Source organism: Symphalangus syndactylus, chromosome 7 (assembly GCF_028878055.3).
Source record: "Symphalangus syndactylus isolate Jambi chromosome 7, NHGRI_mSymSyn1-v2.1_pri, whole genome shotgun sequence".
Lineage (NCBI taxonomy): Eukaryota > Metazoa > Chordata > Mammalia > Primates > Hylobatidae > Symphalangus > Symphalangus syndactylus.
Genome location: NC_072429.2, coordinates 34,457,055 through 34,466,260, shown reverse-complemented (window position 1 = coordinate 34,466,260; position 9,206 = coordinate 34,457,055).

The window sequence follows — 9,206 nt, the reverse complement described above, 5'->3', positions numbered from 1 at the left end:
ATTAAGCCTCACATGCATTAGCTATTTGTCCTGATAACTCTCCCTGCCCCATCCCCCTAACAGGCCCCAGTGTGTGTTGTTTCCCTCCCTGTGTCCATGTGTTCTCATTGTTCAGCTCCCACTTATGAGAGAGAACATGCAGTGTTTGGTTTTCTGTTTCTATGTGAGTTTGCTGAGGATGATGGCTTCCAGCTTCATCTACGTCCCTTGAAGGGGCATGTTCTCATTTTTTATGGCTGCATAGTATTCCATGGTATATATGTACCACATTTTCTTTATCCAGTCTATTGTTGATGGGCATTTGGGTTGATTCCATGTCTTTGATACTGTGAATAGTGCTGCAATAAACGTATGTGTGCAAGTATCTTTATAATAGAATGATTTATATTCCTTTAGGTATATACCCAGTAATGGGATTGCTAGGCCAAGTGGTATTTCTGGTTCTAGATCCTTGAGGAATTGCCACACTGTCTTCCACAATGGTTGAACTAATTTACATTCCCACTGACATTGTAAAAGTGTTCCCATTTCTCCACAGTCTTGCCAGCACTTGCTGTTTTTTGACTTTCTAATAATCGCCATTCTAACTGGCATGAGATAGTATCTCATTGTGGTTTTGATTTGCAATGATCAGTGATGTTGAGCTTTTATTTGCATGTCTGTTGGCTGCATAAATGTCTTTTTTTTGAGAAGTGTCTGTTCATGTCCTTTACCCACTTTTAGATGGATTTTTTTTCTTGTAAATTTGCTTAAGTTTCTTGTAAATTCTGGATATTAGACCTTTGTCAGATGGGTAGATTGAAAAAGAATTCCCCCATTCTGTAGGTTGCCTGTTCACTCTGTGAAGAATGTCAATAGTGGTTTAATGGGAATAGCATTGAAGCTATAAATTACTTCGGGCATTATAGCCATTTTCATGATATTGATTCTTCCTATCCACAAGGATGGCAGGTTTTTCTATTTGTTTGTGTCCTCTCTTATTTCCTTGAGCAGTGCTTTGTAGTTCTCCTCGAAGAAGTCCTTCACATCCCTTGTTAACTGTATTCCTAGGTATTTTATTCTCTTTGTAGCAATTGTGAATGGGAGTTTATTCATGATGTGGCTCTCTGCTTGTCTGTTGTTGGTGTATAGCAATGCTTGTTATTTTTGCACATCGATTTTGTATCCTGAGACTTTTCTTAAGTTGCTTATCAGCTTAAGGATCTTTTGGGCTGAGATGATGGGGTTTTCTAGATACAGGATTATGTCATCTGCAAACAGAGACAATTTGACTTCCTCTCTTCCTGTTTGAATACCCTCTTTTTTTTTTCTTGCCCAATTGCCCTGGCCAGAACTTCCAATACCATGTTGAATAGGAGTGGTGAGAGAGGATATCCTTGTCTTGTGCCGGTTTTCAAAGGGAATGCTTCCAGCTTTTGCCCATTCAGTGTGATATTGGCTGTGGGTTTGACATAAATAGCGTTTATTATTTTGAGGTATGTTTTTGTTCTGTGATGGTTAATTTTATGTGTCAACTTGACTGGGCCACAAGACACCCAGACATTTTGGTCAAACGTTAGTGTGGGTGTACCTGTGAGGGTGTTACTGGATGAGATTAACATTTAAATTCATCTGAATGTTAGATTGAGTAAAAGAGATTGCCCTTCCTAATGTGAGCGGGCCTCATCTAACCAATTGAAGATCTGAATAGAACAAAAATGCTGAGTAAGAGGGAAGTTCTCCTGCTTGAGTGCTTGGGATGGAACTTTGTTTTTCTGTCCTTGGACTGAAGCTTATACCATTGCCTTTCCTGGGTCTTTAGTCCTTAGACTCAAATGAGAATTACACCCTCATCTCTCCTGGGTCTCCAGATATCCAACTACAGATGTTGGGACTTCTCAGTTTCTACAATCATCTGAGCCAATCTTCCCTTCCTTCTTCCCTTCCTTCTTCTCTTCCTTCTTCCCTTCTTTCTTCCCTTCTCCTCCCTCCCTCTCTCCCTTCCTTCCTTCCTTCCTTCCTTTCCTTTCCTTTCCTCCTTCCTTTCTCTTTCTTTCTTTCTTTCTTTCTTTCTTTCTTTCTTTCTTTCTTTCTTTCTTTCTTTTTTTCTTTCTTTCTTTCTTTCTCTTTCTCCCTTTCTTTCTTTCTTTCTTTCTTTCTTTCTTTCTTTCTTTCTTTTCTTTCTTTCTTCTTTCTTTCTTTCTCTCTCTCTCCTTCCTTCCTTCCTTCCTTCCTTCCTTCCTTCCTTCCTTCCTTCCTTCCTTCCTTTCCTTCCTTCTTTCCTTCTTCTCTTTCCCTTCTTTTATTCCTTTCTTTTTTATCTATCTATCACCATCATCCATCTATCTATCCATTCATTCATCCATTCTACTGATTCTCATTCCCTGGAGAACCGTAAGGAGAGTTATGATAAGAGAAAATATGGTCATGGAAAACTTCTCAAAAAGACGAGTTGAGAAGAAGGTGGAGAGAAGAATTTTAGGTGAGTCGCAACTTTTCTAAGAATCATATTGCAGAACCTGGCACTTTATAACACTTGAAGTGTTTTTCCATCTACCCTGGGTTTCTCCTGTTGCCATCCTCAGCTCATAGGCTCACGATTGACAAGGAATCGCTCCTTGATCAAACTTTAGTTAGGCTCCTTTGAGCCTTGTTTTTACTAGGCCTCTCTGTGGCCCCCATCTTTGGCCTGCTGAGGCCAGTTTTAGCTAGAATCCTACTGAGCTATTTTACAGACCTCGATATTCAGCCAGGCTTCTTTTCATGTGCTTTTATCTAATCAATTCTCTCAGTCTCCTAATACCTAATAAAGTTCCTCTGGGCAATTTTTATTGTCTCCCTCACCCTGACTATTGGCTATAAATCCCCACTTGTTTCGGTCATATTTGGAGTTGAGTTCAATTTCTCTCACCTATGGCGCTAGTCTCTCCCCCATTGTAATTGTGTTGAATAAAGTCTTGCTTGCCATTACTAACAAGTTTCCAGTGCAATTTTTTTTTCTTTTGCACCATTAGGAAATGACACTCCAATAGCTAAAAATTACAGGGTGAAGTTTGAGACTGAATTCTAAGACCTTCTTTCAATTTCAGTCAAAGCATGATTTTAGATTTTTAAGAATCCCAGTGTGAGCCACCCAACAGTTACCTAGCATATTTTAAAGCTATGTCCTTCTGCAGTCAAGAATTTGGTATGTGTATAAGGAATACAAGCTTTTTTTAAAAAGCTAATCAAATTAGATAGATAAACCTATTAATGAAATTCTCTTAAATGAGACCCAAAGACATTATTACACGTTGAAGAAGTATGCTTTTTTATATTATAATTTATTTTCTAAATTATACAGGCTATAGGTACTCCTCGTTCATTAAAGGTAGTGAGGTATGGAAGGAGCCATGGGCCCAAGTCAGGATAAATCAGTCCTGATATCAACCTATTGACTCATTGTTTCATCTCAGACAAGCCATATTTCCTTTTTGTGCTTTAGAAAGTTGGTATAGATTTTTAGCTAAGAGCTGGAGGTCTAGACTTAGAACTAACTGGCTGAATTAAATCTCATCTCCAACATTTATTAGTTGTGTAACTGTGGGCAAATCACTTAAGTCCTCTGTTTCAATGTATTTTTGTTCTATGGGATGGGGATTATGATAGTGTCCATCTCTTGATAAGGTTAAAATAGATGATAAATGTAAAGCTGTTAGTAGAGTAGCTAGAAAAGTCTCAGTTAACATTACTGATACATAAAAAACTGTTGAACTAGATAATCTTCAAGGCTTGAAGGCTCCTTCATTTTCTAAACGTCTATAAAATTCATAATGTACATAGGAGTTCAAAATAGGCTGCATGTCTCTATTGAATCAGGGCCACAGCTAAGAAGAGATAGTGAAAGAATGACTATAAATTTCCTTTCAGTCAGTAATCTGAAAACCTTATAATGTATTTATCGTGCGTTTCCACATACTAAAAAAAAAAGTCTCCAGCTAAGTAGAGGAGAATGTGAAATATTTGCATCTTTTTACAGTGAATCCTGTGGGATATTTAAAAACAGATGTATAGGAAAGATAAGTAGATCTGTTGCTATTTTCTGCACTAATATTAATGGACAGCATTCCACAGTAATACTTCCACTGTAGGTTAATTACAAAATGCTGATGAGGCTTTCATGTCATAATTAGCATGCTTCAGCCTATTTTATCTGGTACCTCTGGGTCAAAAATCTGGTCCATTGACTATTTTTTTCAATGAGTTAAACACAACTTTAAGTGGCCTATAATTATAACAGTGTTATTGGCATTTATTCTAAAAACAAATCACATATATTACAACAAGATGGCAGAGTACCAGCATATTAATAGCTAGTGGTGTGCTGATAAGCCAGCTAGCTGGGAGAGGAAAAAAGCCCTGATTTGTGGTGTTTGACAATTTCTGCAGTATAAATATTTTCACTGTGACTGATTTCAAGCTATCAATCATTTGACAACAGGCCTGCAAAAGTCCTAAATATTTAACAATAAGCTTTTATAAGCCAGTCCAAGCCAGTACCAGCACACTACTGAACCGCTGATGATTTTACATACTGAATTCTTATGTTGGAATAATGTTACTTCTTTAGCTATTCCACAAATATGTTCATTCAATTAAAATCCATCCATTACGAGAGTATCTTTATTTAAGACTTAAGTGCGCTTTAAAATAGAGGTTATAATAATTTGAGTCACAGACTACTTTGAGGAGCTAAGCAAGGCTATATACATTTTCTCTCCAAGGGGGGAAAAGTACTAAGAATTTTGAATATAATTTCAGGAGATTCTTGGATCTCCTTACATTTGTTCATGGGTGTCAGATTTAAAACGCCTGCTATTTCTTTGAGCTAGAGAAACTAATGTGATAGGCAACTTCTGAATGTCATTGCTTCAGTTCACTAAGCTTACAGATTACTGGAGTGCTAAAAAGTCACTATCTCATTGCAAAAGAGTTAAGTTACCAATACAGTCATGTGTCACTTAGTGATGAGGATATGTTCTGAGAAATGCATCATTAGGCAATTTTGTTATTGTGCAAACATCATACACAAAACTAGCTGGTATAGCCTACTGCACACCTAGGCTATATGGTATAGCCTATTGCTCCTAGGCTACAAATCTTTACAGCATGTTCTTGTACTGAATACTGTAAATAACTGTAACATGGTAGTAAGTATTTTTGTATCTCAACATATCTCAACATAGAAAAGTTACAGTAAAAATATGATATTATAATCTTATGGGACCACTTTCACATATTAGTCTGTGGTCTACTAATGACTGAAACATTGTTATGGAGCACATGACTATATTTTATTAATCATGTTTGCTATGTCATTTTCTATCTGTGATGTTTACTTCTATCATTATTCTAAAACTCAGAGATCACAAGGAATTCATAAAAAGATCATGAGGTCAACCATTAGAAGCATTAAACAATTTAATTTTGTTTTCTCCCTTTGTTCTATGAATTTTATATGAACCATTATATAAGCTAACTCTAGAACTTGTGATATTTTAATTTTCATTTTGAAATACATACTTCCTATATGTATATATGTATGTGTGTAGGTGTATGTATAAACAAAAACTCAACCAACATTCTTTTATTCATTTTTTCCTTTTTGAATCTTATTTCCTCCTGACTAGGTCAAATCCCTTTTTCATATGGTCCCAAAGTACTTGTATTTATATTTTGTGGCACACTTCACAATCAGATTTAAGCAATTAATGTTGTCATGGTTTTCAGAAATGATAATCTCTTCTTCTAGACATCAACTTTCAAGGGCAGGAAGTTTATAACCTGGCATGATGCACATCTCCTAATGTCTCCAAGTGAAGATGTGTTTAAGGAAAGAATTTATGTGTAAATAATTATCTGAGACAAGTTTTTAAAAGAAAAAGATAAATGAGGAGGAAACAAAAAAGGACAAAGTTTTAGTCAAGCAGTCAAATTGCTAGCTTTAGTTTTAGTGTGTTTCTCTATCTATTCACTGACAGCAGCAGCATTGTTAGTCCTGGTAATTGGGAGTTAATGTTAAATTGATGTTTAAGAGCTAATAGATTATCATTCAAGAATATCTCTACCTTAAAAGGCAAGTAGAAAATTAATTTCTCCTCCATTTTTGAGGTTTTGTTTTGCAGAGCCTTTTCAACTCAATCCTCGAATGACCACAGAATTCTGTCCACTAATGTAAATCATCATGAGAGAATTCTGATTTATTAAAACTGGGTTGCAATTAGCAGAGTTTCTTTGTTTTAATGTTGAGTATCTGAATATGACTATTAAATTAACAAATGATGATGTCAGAGACCAATACCCCCATTTATCATTGGAATCATTCATTCAACTTATGAACAATTCAGAGGCTAAATGCTGGAACTTTGGTGTTTCAGCATCAGTAACTCCTGAGATTGGGAAGGGCCTTCTTGTACCATAGGGACAGCAGGCATGTCATTATAATCACAACTGATTGGGTGGCCAACTGAAAGTCAGGTATCCCTGTCAGAAACATAATCTTAGTCTTTTGTCTCCTAATATGGTTCCATTTGGAATTGTTGCTTAACTCAATACACTGAAATATGAAGCCAACTCACTTTATCACATATTTATTGAACATCTACCATTGTGATAGATATATTGCCATTGTTCCAACAACAGAAAAAATGAACACCAGATACATCATGTTTTTGACAAATTTACATTCTGGCAAAGCAAGAACATAAATCACTGAAATAAAAAGCAAAGTGAAGAAAAACCTTAAGAGACATAAACTGACAGAGAAGTCAGATACAATATCTATTTGAATAAATCAAGCAAGGCTTCAGAGAGGAAGCACCACACTGAGATGAACATTGAAGGCTGGGTAGGATAGAAACAGATGGAGACTGGAGACGAAGTGGGCCTTCTATGCATGAAGAGCTGCAGCTGGGAAAAACTGTGGGATGCATTTGCATAAGAACAGCAAGTAATTCCATTTGAATAGAGTATACATTACTTGTGATGGTATAATGGAAAATTATTCTAGGAAGTAGTTTTGTCCATATTACATGTGTGAAGAGTATTATGTAGGTAATAAAAGACTGAGTAAGTAAAAGTTATGGGTTTGAGACCAGTTGTTGCCATTTGACTTGTCTTGATTCCAAGATAGTAGACCATACTTCCATCTATACTATATGAAATTAGACATTAGAAATCCAAGTCCAGACCAATTTATAAAAATAACTAAGTTCCTGTTTGGTATAGTTTATGCTTCTTTTGACCTTTGACCACAGCCCCTCCCTCTTCTCATTCTTCTCTAAGTTGAACTTCTTAGTTTGGATCCAATTCCTAATGAGAAATGACTGGTAATGACTTGGCGATTGGGGTGGTAGAGATAATCATTCTAAGGAGCATTCTCATGTTATAAGGGGGAACTGTTAAAGTAAAAGGCTGTAGGACTGTAAGGAATCACATTATAATGACAGTATATGAGGCAGTAGGTAAATACAGGCATACCTCAGAGATACTGTGGGTTCAGTTCCAGACCATTGCAATAAAGCGAGTCACACTTTTTTTTAGTTTCTTAGTGCATATAAAGGTTATGTTTACACTATATTGTAGCCTATAATAGCATGAAGTTCTAAAAATGTATATAACTTAAAAATATTTTGTGGCTAAAAAACAAAAATTATAATCTAGACTGTCAGTGAGTCAATCTTTTTGCTAATGAAGGATCTTGTCTCAATGTTGACAGCTGCTGACTGATGAGGGTGGTGGTTGCTGAAGGGTGGGGTGGCTGTGGAAATTTCTTAAAATAAGACAACAATAAAGTTTGCTGCATCCAATGACTTTTACTTTCATGAAAGATTTCTCTGTAGCATGCAATGCTGTTTAATAGCATTTCACCCACAAGAGAACTTCTTTCAAAACTGAAATCAATCCTCTCAAACCCTGTAGCTCTTTTATCAGCTGTTTGTAGAATATTCTAAATCCTTTGTTGTCATTTCAACAATGTTCACAGCATCTTCACTAGTGGTAGATTCCATCTCAAGAAACATTTTCTTTGTTCATCCTTAAGAAGCAACCTCTAATTTGTTCAAGTTTTATGATGAGGTTGCAGCAATTCAGTAACATCTTTGGGCTCAACTTCCAATCCAGTTATCTAGCTTATTCTACCATATTTGTGGTTACTTCCTCTACTGAAGTCTTGAACCCCTCAAAATTACTCATGAATGTTGGAAGCGACTTCCTTCAAACTCCTGTTAATGTTGGTATTTTGACTTCCTCCCATGAATCATTAATGTTCTTAATTGCATCTGGAATGGGAAATTCTTTTCAGAAGGTTCAATTTACATTGCCCAGATCCATCAGAGGAATCACTATCAATGGCAGCTACCATCTCATGGAAATGTGTTTCTCAGAGTTGAAATTATTCCTTGATCTATGGGCTTCAGAATGACTGTTGTGTTCACAGGCATGAAAACATTAATGTCCTTGTACAATTCTATCACAGCTCTTGGGTGAACAGATGCATTATTCATAAGCAGTAATATTTAGAAAGGAATCTTTTTATTGAGCAGTAGATCTCAACAGTGGGCTTAAAATATTCAGTAAACCATGCTGTAAACAGATGTGCTGTTGCCCAGGTTTTGTTTCCCCATTTATAAAGCACAGAGTAGATTAAGTATAATTCTTAAGGGCCCTAGGATTTTCAGAATGGTGAATGAGCATCGACTTCAACTTCAGGTCACCAGCTGCATTATCCCCAAATAAGAGAGTCAGCCTGTTCTTTGAAGCTTTGAAGTCAGACATTGACTTCTCTTTTCTGGGTATAAAAGCCTTAGTTAGATGGCATCTTCTTCCAAGATAGAACTGTTTCATCTGCATTAAAAATCTTTTTTTTTTTCTGTAGCCAACTTCATCAATTATCTTAGCTGTAACTTCTGGATAACTTGCTGCAGCTTCTACATCAGCACTTGATGTTTCCGTTTGCACTTTTATGTTATAGAGAATGGCTTTTTTCTTTAAACCTCATGAACCAACCTCTGCTAGCTTCCAACTTTTCTTCTGCATCTTTCTCAGCTCTCTCTGTCTTCATAGAATTGAAGAGAGTTAGGGCCTTTCTCTGAATTAGGCTTTGGCTTAAGGGAATGTTGGGGCTGGTTTGATCTTCTATCCAGACCACTCAGACTCTTCATATCAGCAATAGAGTTTTTTGTTTTCTT